Genomic DNA, 12,238 nt, shown 5'->3' on the forward strand with positions numbered 1-12,238 from the left:
TATAAAATATACTGAATTTCATATTGGCATGATTTGAATAGGCCAAAATATTTATGATTAAACAAAGAATTTTCCCAATTAAGAATTATGGGCATACTTTAAAGTAAGAGTAGTTAAACTTTGTCAAGTGTCCCAAAAGTACACAAGGATTTGGTAGATAATCAGTCAAAATATTAGTTAGGATGAATGAGTACATGTGAGAATGTGTATTTGGTTTGTTTTCCTATCTTTTTACAACTCCTTTAATAGGTAGGATTTATCTTCTGGTTCTTTTACAAGAGTAGGATTTTCATTCATCTGTACTTTTTTTCCAAAGAGAAAAACCTTAAGTTTCCTAATGTGCATAGAAAATATTAAACATTTTAGCTTCTCTTGTAATTTTTCCCTTGCTTGTCAAAAGCAGTAATATTGCCATCATTCAATGGCTCCAATAATGTTGACAATTCACAAGCTTTGAAGAACAAGTGCATTATTCAGGGGAAATTTGCAAATGACTCTTCATTCCCCCAGACTGCTAAAACAAAGCAAAATTAATTTTAGGTCTAAGGTAACTGTCTGCAGCTTAATAAGTATCAGGAAGAAGACGAACTGAAAGGCAGGAAATACAGTCTAGTGTTGAAATTTGTGCAGTTATGGAGGAAATTTCCAACGGAAATGGTGGAAGTACTGGCATACAAGGACTTTGGATAAGTGAAAATTCTGCTGGACAAAGGGCTGAGTTACATACAGCTAGTAAGAATTTAATATTGCTCTAAGAAGGAAAGCCTCTCTTGTCACTTATATTTATCTAATGAGTAGATTTCCAAGCTGAAACTTTGACATTTTGCTGTCAGTTATAAGTAAGTTGGGCAAATCCAAGTATGGAAATTGGACATATACAGTAAAGTATTTTCTCCCTGCTAGGATTTAGTTGCTTATGACAGTGTAGCAGAATACCTAGAGGTCCTTAGTTCCAGAAACACTGAGGATGTAGGAGATGTTCAGTAAATGCATGTGATTAGTTAAATAGAATTGTAAATATGTAGCTAGTGCAGTCTTAAATCATGTTAGGAGAAGAACATGTTTGGTTTAGTGAAACAGATTTAGTCACATTACAAAGTTCTAGAACTGACAATTTTAAATGTTTCTTTTAAATTGGTAGAAATTCAAAAAAACATGGCAGGCTAGAAATGAGGGGATGATAACTGAGATTTTACTATAGCAAGACTTAGCTAAGCAGTTCTTGAGATTGGTTAATGGTATGTGAGTTTTCTCATCAGGTCTGTAACACATTTCCCCTAATACAAATTAAGAGTGCCTGGATAAATTATAATTATCCCTGTGGCTTCTGCATAACATAATTAAGTCTTGCTAATGCAAGATACTTTTATTAAGTGAAGAATGATGTTTTAAAAGTGATGGAAATGTCTACAAGGTCAGTTGAACTAAGGATAGAAATGTTGGCACTCATAACAGTGATGAAAATGAAAAAAAAAAAAAAAAAGAAATCCTGTGTATTTTTGTTATACGGAGTTTTCAGAACACAGAGTCTTGTTTATGTGACAGGCATATGAAGGATGGTTTCAATTAGGCCGACCCTGCACAAGGCTGAGCTTGTGCACCAGGTGTCCAGACCACAGAATGGAAAATGCAATCTTTGTCTGCTTTACTTAAATACAGTACTGAGATCAGCCTGTCTTTTAAGTGCCTGATTGCTACTTAATTACAGAGAATTTCTCTTTAAAAGAGCAACCCAACAACAGCAGAGAAAACAATACAGCACTCATTTCAGACCCTCCTGTACCTTCCCATCACATGGGAAGAGTGTGACATATCTAATAACTTTATACTGCTGGGTTTATTAAGTGGTAGTCATTATCTGTTTTATAAAAGCTGTCTTTAAAATAGCTAATGGGAGTATTTCTGTTGACTTATTGGTCATCTAAACATCTAAAACTGTGAATGCAAAGTACTCATGTTCATTCTTATGATAGTTTTATATATGGGTTTTAAGAGTTACGGTCATGTGGTAAAAAGACTGTTAATTTAGAGTGAACAAAGGTGAATTCAAATTCCAGCTCTGAAATGGTGACTTGCTATTTGTAAGCAAGTTTGTTAACTTCTCTAAGCCTGGATTTATCATCATTAAAATGAGGCTAATAATTCCTACCCTGGTGGGCTGTTGAGAGAATTAAGTGAGTTGATTTATGTGAACCACCATCTTAAGAATGTTTTGATTAAATCTGATTTTGAGAAATAACTCACAAGAAATCTCTCAAAGGGGGAATATGAAATAGACTAAATGATACTTTTCAAGAAAGTACTGCATTTGGAACTATCTTTTATTTATAAGAGTATGAATTTATATTTAATTATAGAATAATAGTTTCCTCTTCTTTTTATCTCCTTTAAATGAATTATTTAGCTTTCTCTTCTCTAACACTCTGAAAGGTGAATATTTTTCAATATTTATATCATAATTCTAAATGAATTTCTCAATGTTTACTTAAGTCATTTTCTGAAAATTTAGAAAAGATTTTTCTCTTTCATTATGTTTCACATTTAGTATTTCTGCATTTATTATATTAATTGATTTTGAATAACCTGGCACATGGGCCCATTTCCTTGCCCTTACTTTTTGGAAATAAGGACTGGCCTAGATATGTCAGTGATTAATAGAGTTAAGATGTTTATATTACTAGATCTTTCCTTCTTTACTATTTACTAGAAGGCAAAATATGAACCTGCCAGTTGACAAACCATGAGCACCCTTTTATCACTTCTTCACCATCTAGCTCCTCTAGCACACCCATGAAAAAAATAGATCCTTAAGATGTGGCTGAAAACAGTGTGAGACTCAATGGTGGCATAAATTTGTTCATTGAAACTTTTTGAACCTTTACCATTTTATTTCCTGTCAGAAGTTGCAGTAATATAGACATAACACTAATATTTATTTTTCTACTGTTCTGCCTTTATTTGGATCATTCCATGAGAATAAGTAGGATGAGTTAGTAAAGTGATAAAAAGGGAAAGAAGACCCATATCTTACAGGTGTTTTGTTTTATAGTATGACAATAGATATAAAAATAGATGGCTAAATATGAACAAAGGACAAACACATGGCAAACTATTATCAGAAAAGAACTATTTTTCTTTTCAATAGGTTTTGTACTTAGTCTGTTAAGATTAAACATTGTTTTTGAAGTAAATTGTTTTACCTTTTAAAAATTGCTTATTGCTGAATAGTGAATTAAGATGAACTTAATGTCCCTAAAAAAGTTTTTTTTTTAATAACCTGTGCTGTACTTAAAGTGCAGTTTTATTTAATAAATTATCATCCTTAACAAAAAACCTATTGTTTTATTAACCAGTTGTCTTTACTTACTATATAAATTAAGTTGGTATGTGTTAAAGATCTGATATAATCAAAATTTAGTTGAGGGAATCAAAGAATTATTGGAGGAAGTATTTTCATTATAGTTCTGAGACACGTTTTATGAGTGACTCTTTAACGCTTTACACAGGTGTTTTCACTCTTTTCATTACTATTATTCCTATTTGGAGGTTGAGAAACTGAGGCTGAGAAATGGCAAGTCTGGTTTCTCAAAGTCAGTTTTCCAAGCCTAGTGATCTTTGTAACTACACCCCAAAGGGCCAAGTGTTCTAAGAAAAACTAAATCCAATCCTTTTTCAATCTGATATCTACCAGAAATTCTTACTGCCTTAAGAATTTTTCTGATGTTGAAGAACTGACAATTACTGATATTCTTTCAGTAGACTTGTTCTTGAGGCATGTTGCTTACACACAAAGCCAAACTAATATTTAGAAGAATAAAATAAATAGCTTGTAAGTACGTAAGTCTACTACATTTACATAGTATGGAAAAATCACAATATATTAAAATGTTCTCATATTGTTAGATGTTTATATTATTTCTTCTACTTCATTATTTCTAACAGTCCTGTAAGAAATACCACTGTTTCTGCCTTCTTTTGCAGAAATGGAATTGTTAATTAGGCTGAATTTTAAAATCATCCTTCAACAATTTTCTTGACAGTGTATACTTCTATCAACAATGTCTTGAAGTTTTACTATTAAGAGAAAATGCAAGACATAGCTCAATATATATAATTAACCAAGCATGTGTGTTCTGTCACTTTAGTTGTGTCTGACTCTTTGCAAGCCTATGGAATGTAGCCCACCAGGCTGCTCAGTTCATAGCATTCTCCAGTCAAGAGTACTGGAGTGTGTTTGCCGTGCCCTCTTCTGGGGGATCTTCCTGACCCAGGAGTTGAACCCATGTCTTCTCCATTGCAGGCAGATTCTTTATTGCAGAGCCACTGGGAAAGCCACAATTAATCATATGCATGTTAAAAACCACGTATATAATTGTGTAACATGACTTGAATGATGTGCACAAAACTCTTACCTCTGAGGAATGGAATAAAATTGAAGAAAAGGAGAAAGGGAAATTTTTATATTAAATATGTATGTATTATCTGAGCCTTTTATAATTAACATGAGTTAATATACTGTATGTATATTAAAAATTGAAATAGAAACTCAAATATAATTAGTATAGTGGTACAAATTGAATCTCAGAGCTTAATATGTTGGCATAGAGATTCAAAAATGTCTGGGTATATTTTTGGTCTGAGGTTCCTCATATGTACTAGCACATGAACTTATTTTTGTAGGTAGAAATGGTAAAATAATAAAGCTATCTCAGTTTCCAGAACAAATCATTTCCATCTGTACCACTGGATAAGTGTATTTCTGACTCAACCACATGAATAACATTACATATGTTTTTTAAAATCACTATTTGCTGAAGACCTGAAGCAATTCATATGCTTTGCCTATGGTTGGCTTTGGCAATAAGAAACAAAACAGCTAATGCAATTTTAAGCTGTATCTAAAGATAGTACCAGTTGAATTTAAGCTGAATATGCAGTTTATTTCAGTTGCTTTCCTTATCCCTAAACTCTGACGTTCAAAGTTTAACTTGGAGTTGTTTCTCAAGTTTAGCTATAGCCAAAGTCCACGAAATGGCTTATGTCTGTCAATAGCTGACCTAATAGACTTGCCCTATGTTGACATTTTGTTCTTTTCATGTTAGGCTATTTATGGTAGTGCATGATTGTCAGCGAACTATATATTAAAATGGTATAAGGAAATAAGTCATGGGGAGTTTTAACCAATATTTAGGAATATTAGAGTTTTTTAGTAGGATTTTGGGAGAAATCGTTTGTTCAGTAATTAATTTGTTATTCCTCTTAATTATTTCTGAATAACATCAATCATTTATTGAACATTGACCTTGTCAGTTGGGTTATCAAGATAAGACCAGTAGAGTGAGGTTAGAGGCATGAAATCAATGAATTCCATAAAATATTAGAGTTGCTATATGGGGACTTAGTATAAACAGGAGTAAAATAACCAAAAAAATCCCTTCTACCAGGGCAGTCAGGGGATGCTCATTTAGGTGGAGAAGCTCCAGCAGAATCTGGATGAATAGAGAGAAGATGATTCATGGGTAGAGATGGGGCCATATTTTTGATATTATGAAATTTGAGAGAAGGAAAAAAAATCACATGTCTGATATATGCTAGAGTAGGTAGATAAGGTTTGATGAGAGATATGCAGTGGTTAAAAAAAAAAAAATCCTCCTGCCAATGCAGGAAATGTAAGGAACTCAGGTTGATCCTTGGGTTGGGAAGATCCCCTGGAGAACAGAATGGCACCCTACTCCCGTGTTCTTGCCTGAAAAATTCCATGGGCAGAGGAGCCTGGTGGACTACAGTCCTTGGGGGGGCAAAGAGTTGGACACAACTGAACACATAGTATTTCATGAATGAAGGTTGGCTTCCCTGATGGTTCAAGTGGTAAAGAATCTGCCTGCAATGCAGGAGTCTCAGAAGATGCAGGTTTAATCCCCAGGTCAGGAAGACCCCCTGGATGAGGAATAGCAACCCACTCCAGTATTCTTGCCTGGGAAATCCCATGGACAGAGGAGCCTGGTGGGCTACAGTGCAAGGGGTTACAAAGAGTTGGACATGACTGGTCATGCACATGCATTGACATTGGCAAGAATGAAGATAAGGATGTAAAGGAGGGCTCAGATCTTGAAAGTGATTAGAAGCCATGCTAAAGTCCATAGGTTTTTCCTTTGGGTGGTAAAGGCCTTTTAAAAGGTTTTCAACCAGAGAGCAACTGTACTATACAATTTCAAAAGAGACCTTTGGAGTCAATGCAGAGGGGAAATAGAGAAGCAAATAAGAAAAATTTAAATGTTTCTTTCAGGTCATATTGAGACATGAAATAAGGCCAGAGTTCATTAGGATGTAAAGAACTGATGCGCACAGGATATGTTAATGAGGTAGAGTTGACAAGAGTGGGTCAGTGATAACACTTGGAAGATGTAGAAATGCAGAAGTAAGGTTGATTCTCAAGCAAATCATGAGACAGTGAATAGATGGTGATGCTACTCACCATATGAATAGGAGGGGAGGTTTTGGAGTGAAGGTAAGGAGGTCATGGTTCAGCCATGCTTTGTTTGAAGTATAAACAGGACTGCCAACTGGAGAAGCCAAGTAACCAGTTGAATATGTGGGCCTACAGGCTTGAAAACAGGAGAGGATTAAAGAAATAAATTTGTTTGTCATAAACAATTAATATGTGGAATGTTAATATTACTCATGGTGAAGTATTGAGAAGAGAAAGAATAAAATTAGCAGTAGTGATGTACAGAAACATCCCACTGAAGTGGAGAAGAATCTAGTAATGACTCTTGCCAAAATAATCACAAGATGTTACAGTTAAGAGTTTCTTGGGGATGTTTGTGAGTTCAGTTTCAGTAATGCAATGAAGTAGAAACATCCACTCAGTAGTATAAAAGAATTAAAAATAAATGGAAAAGTTCAAATGGACCAGTTCATTCTCTTTTTTTGAGGAACTTAGCTGTGAAATGGAGAAGACATTAAATAAAAGGTTCACAGGATAGAGAGATGTATTGCCTATCAACAAAAGAGATATATGAAAATTATTGATGCTTTGTGGGAAAGGAACTGGTAGAGCAAGGGGTTGAAAATCTATAGAAGATATGGAATTACTCAAAAAAACACCTCAACATGATGCAGCAGAAATGAGAATCTGGTTCTCGTCCTTGTTATCAAGGAAACTGTGGTTGATGTAGCTGAAATTATGATATTTGACAGAACATCTTGTTTTCCATGACTTATATAACAAGTATTTTTAAACCTACATAGTCAAATGGCCAAAATAGTAGTCTTCCCTCCCATTCTCCTTCTGCTCCACTATGTACAAGTATGTCTGTCTCTCCCTAGACCTGTTAAAAAAAACCCAAAAAGCACTAAAGTCTACCTCATTGCTCAAGCCAAAAACCTGAGTCATCCTTGCTTCTCAACATAGTTAGTTCTCCAGTCATGTCCACTTCATCTGCTTCTTTCATTTAGACTAATGCATTGGAGTGAAAAGCATCAGTACATTATATTTGCACTATAAGTAATGTTCTAACTTTCTCTCTCTTTCTCTAGAACCATCCCACCCCAACTTTTGCATCTGTTCTCCACTGAGCAGCCAGAATAATGCCATTGAAAGTTTAATCAAATCATGTTATTCTCTGGCTCAGCCTCTCCTTAACTCATAGTGGGCATGAGTAAATGATGCCTGCTTTGTCATAGTCAATAAATCAGAAGTAGATGTTTTTCTGGAACTCTCATTGCTAGAATTTTTCCTTCTCCTTTCTCTCTTAGTGTCCCCTTTTCCCTGGTGACTCAGACAGTAAAGAATCTGCCTGCAAGGCAGGAGACTCAGGTTCCATCCCTGGGTCAGGAAGATACTCTGGAGAAAGGAATGGTTACCCACTCCAGTATTCTTGCCTGGAGAATACCATGGACAGAGGAGCCTGGTGGTCTATAGACCATGGGGTTGCAGAGAGTCAGACCCAACTGAGTGACTAATAATTTAACCTTCTTTCCTTTGATTCTAACCAGTAAAGATATTATTAAAAGGAATTGATCATCTCATTTCAAACATATAATAATCAATAAACTTGTGGCAAATAGAGTTAGTGTCACTGTGGCTTGTTTCTGTCATAAACTCACAGCCCCTAGTTAGGGTCTTCTTTGAATGAATTAGAGTGAAGCATTATTTCTGTCACCTGTGTTTTATTGTACTTTCCAATTCCTGGTCATAAGTAAGGTAACAGTTGATGACCTTTCTTATTTTTTACTAATCAGATAATGGATAATATCAAGTTCAGTTCAATTTAGTCCCTCAGTAGTGTCTGACTCTTTGCAACCCCATGGACTGCAGCACACCAGGCTTCCCTGTCCATCACCAACTCCCAGAGCTTGCTCAAACTCATGTCCATCGATTTGGTGATGCCATCTAAACATCTCATCCTCTGTCGTCCCCTTCTCCTCTTGCCTCCAATCTTTCCCAGCATCACGGTCTTTTCCAATGAGTCATTTCTTCCAGTCAGGTGGCCAAAGTATTAGAGTTTCAGCTTCAGCATCAGTCCTTCCAATGAATATTCAGGACTGATTTCCTTTAGGATGGACTGGTTGGATCTCTTTGCAGTCCAAGATACTCTCAAGAGTCTTCTCTAACCCCACAGTTAAAAAGCATCAATTCTTCAGTACTCAGCTTTCTTTGTAGTCCAAATCTCACATCCATACATGACTACTGGAAAAAACATAGGTTTGACTAGATGTACCTTTGTTGGCAAAGTAATGTCTCTGCTTTTTAATATGCTGTCTAGGTTGGTCATAGCTTTTTTTCCAAGTAGCAAGCATCTTTTAGTTTCATAGCTGCAGTCATCATCTGCAGTGATTTTGGAGCCCCCTGAAATAAACTCTCTCATTGTTTCCATTGTTTCCCCATCTATTTGCCATGAAGTGATGGGACCATGACCTTACTTTTCTGAATGTTGAGCTTTAAGCCAACTTTTTCACTCTCCTCTTTCACTTTCATCAAGAGGCTCTTTAGTTCTTCTTTGCTTTCTGCCATAAGGGTGGTGTCATCTGTGTACCTGAGGTTATTGGTATGTCTCCCAGCATTCTTGATTCCAGCTTGTGCTTCATCCAGCCTGGCATTTTGCATGATGTATTTTGCATATAAGTTGAATAAGCAGGGTGACAATATGCAGCCTTGACATACTCCTTTCCTGTCTGTTGTTGAACAACTCCAGTCTGTTGTTCCATGTCCAGTTCTAACTGTTGTTTCTCGACCTGCATACAGATTTCTCAGGAGGCAGGTCAGGTGGTCTGGTATTTCCAATTTTTTAAGAATTTTCCACAGTTTGTTGTGATCCACACAGTCAAAGGCTTTGGCATAGTCAATAAATCAGAAGTAGATGTTTTTCTGGAACTCTCTTGCTTTTTCAGTGATCCAACGGATGTTGGCAATTTGATCTCTCGTTCCTTTGCCTTTTCTAAATCCAGCTTGAACATCTGGAAGTTCATGGTTGACATACTGTTGAAGCCTGGCTTGTAGAATTTTGAGCATTACTTTGCTAGTGTATCAGATGAGTGCAATTGTGTGATAATTTGAACATTCTTTGGCATTGCCTTTCTTTGGGATTGGAATGAAAACTGACCTTTTCCTTTCCTATGGCCACTGCTGAGTTTTCCAAATTTGCTGGATATATCAAAGCAGGCACCATTTGTGTCAAGGATATAAATAAGAATGAAATTTTTAAGTACAGAGATAAATAGAAGAAAAGAGAGACACTGATATTTTGAAAAGTTCGTCTTGCAACCAAGGTTTATATAACGGCAGTTATTAAAAATAAGAGCATAACATAGGACAATAAGTTCGGACGTGTTTCTTAGTAATGCACTAAACTTGATTCTAAAAGAGGAAGGCACTACAGAAGAATCTGTAGGAATCTCATCTACTGGAAAAAGGTTACTGCAAGGAAGGTAGGGTGGAACTGGTCAAAGACAGTGGGTACAAACCTTGGTGGTGCAATTTCTTATGGTTCTTAAATGTCATAATTCTGGAAAGATAACATCTCTAATTATAAATTTTATTATTAATATTGCTTATTTTATGTTGAATTTATATTCAGTATATTTGATTAACAATGTTGTGTTAATTTTAAGTGTGCAGCAAAGTGACTTAGTTATACATATATATACATTTATTCTTTTTCATATTCTTTTCTCATATAAGTTATTACAGAATATTGAGCTGAGTTGTCTGTGCTATCTAGTAGGTTGCTGTCATCTATTTATATATAAATTTATATATTTTGTATATGTTAAAGCCAAATTAAGTTCAGTTCAGTTCAGTCACTCAGTCGTGTCCAACTCCCTGTGACCCTATGAACCGCAGCATGCCAGGCCTCCCTGTCCATCACCAACTCCCGGAGTTTACCCAAACTCATGTTCAGTGAGTTGGTGATGCTATCTAACCATCTCATCCTCTGTCATCCCCTTCTCCTGCTACCAACATCAGGGTCTTTTCAAATGAGTCAGCTCTTTGCATCAGATTGCCAAAGTATTGGAGTTTCAGCTTCAACATCTGTCCTTCCAATGAACACCCAGGACTGATCTCCTTTAGGATGGACTGGTTGGACCTCCTTGCTGTCCAAGGGACTCTCAAGAGTCTTCTCCAACACTACAGTTCAAAAGCATCAATTCTTTGGCACTCAGCCTTCTTTACAGTCCAACTCTCACATCCATACATGACCACTGGAAAAACCAGAGCCGTGACTAGATGGACCTTTGTTGACAAAGTAATGTCTCCGCTTTTTAATATGCTTTCTAGGTTGGTCATAACTTTCCTTCCAAGGAGTAAGTGTCTTTGAATTTCATGGCTGCAATCACCATTTGCAGTGAGTTTGGAGCCCCCCAAAATAAAGTCAGTCACTGTTTCCACTGTTTCTCTATCTATTTGCCATGAAGTGATGGGACCAGATGCCATGATCTTAGTTTTCTGAATGTTGAGCTTTAAGCCAACTTTTTCACTCTCCTCTTTCACTTTCATCAAGAGGCTCTTTAGTTCTTCTTCACTTTCTGCCAAAAGGGTGGTGTCATCTGCATATCTGAGTTTATTGATATTTTTCCCAGCAATCTTGATTTTAGCCATGCTTCATCCAACCCAAATTAAGGGCTTGTAATTAAAATAGTATCTTTAAATGGTGGAGCTGGTCACTAGAAGCAGAAGATATAGGTTTCAAGTTCAGACATATCTAGTGAATATATAGATACATTACACATGTAATAATCTATACCATTATAGGGTTTCCCTGGTTGTGCAGTGGTAGAAAATCCACCTGGAATGCAAGAGATGTGGGTTCAGTCTGTGGGTCAGAAAGATCTCCTAGAAAAGGAAGTGGCAACCCCCTCCAGAATTCTTGCCTGGGAAATCACATGGACTGAGGAGCCTGGTGGGCTACAGCACATTGGGTCTCCAAAGAGTCGGACACAACATAGCAACTAAAGAACAACAGCAACAATAATATATACTAGCACTGAATTTTTGTGATATCTGTCACAGAATGCCCCTTATATCTTAAGTTAATGAGAATGAAAGAAAGATTTTTTAGCTTAGCTGTGAAGTTGTGGAAGATCCATAACTAGTAACTAAGGGGGTATCAACCCCTTAGTTACTAGTTATTAAAAACTAGTACTAGTAAATAAGGGTAATGTATTAACTTGATTATACTATCAATATTCAAGTATGTGACTATGGGCCACACTCTTGTCATCTCTTCTTTAAAATGAAGGGAACAAGTCTCCCCTGGCTTCCTCTGATGGATCTATTCTACAATTTGATTTTTTTTTTTTTGAATGAAATGATTCACTAATTCAGTATGCTGCTGCTGCTAAATCACGTCAGTCGTGTCCGACTCTGTGTGACCCCATAGATGACAGCCCACCAGGCTCCCATCCCTAGGATTCTCCAGGCAAGAACACTGGAGTGGGTTGCCATTTCCTTCTCCAATGCATGAAAATGAAAAGTGAAAGTGAAGCCGCTCAGTCGTGTCCGACTCTGCGACCCCATGGACTGTAACCTACTGAATGTCACATTAAGGGAATCTACAGGGAATGGGAGCATTAACTGGTAAAGCAAAAGCATTGCTAATGGACCTGAGACAGTAGCCCAATATCTCAAGGGAACCTAAACAATAATCATTTCATATTTAAATACATAAATTTAAATACATAAACATTTTATGTTTATATACAGTAAACATTCTGTGTATCTCTATATCATTTTAAT

Source organism: Odocoileus virginianus, chromosome 25 (genome assembly GCF_023699985.2).
Source record: "Odocoileus virginianus isolate 20LAN1187 ecotype Illinois chromosome 25, Ovbor_1.2, whole genome shotgun sequence".
Taxonomy (NCBI): Eukaryota; Metazoa; Chordata; class Mammalia; order Artiodactyla; family Cervidae; genus Odocoileus; species Odocoileus virginianus.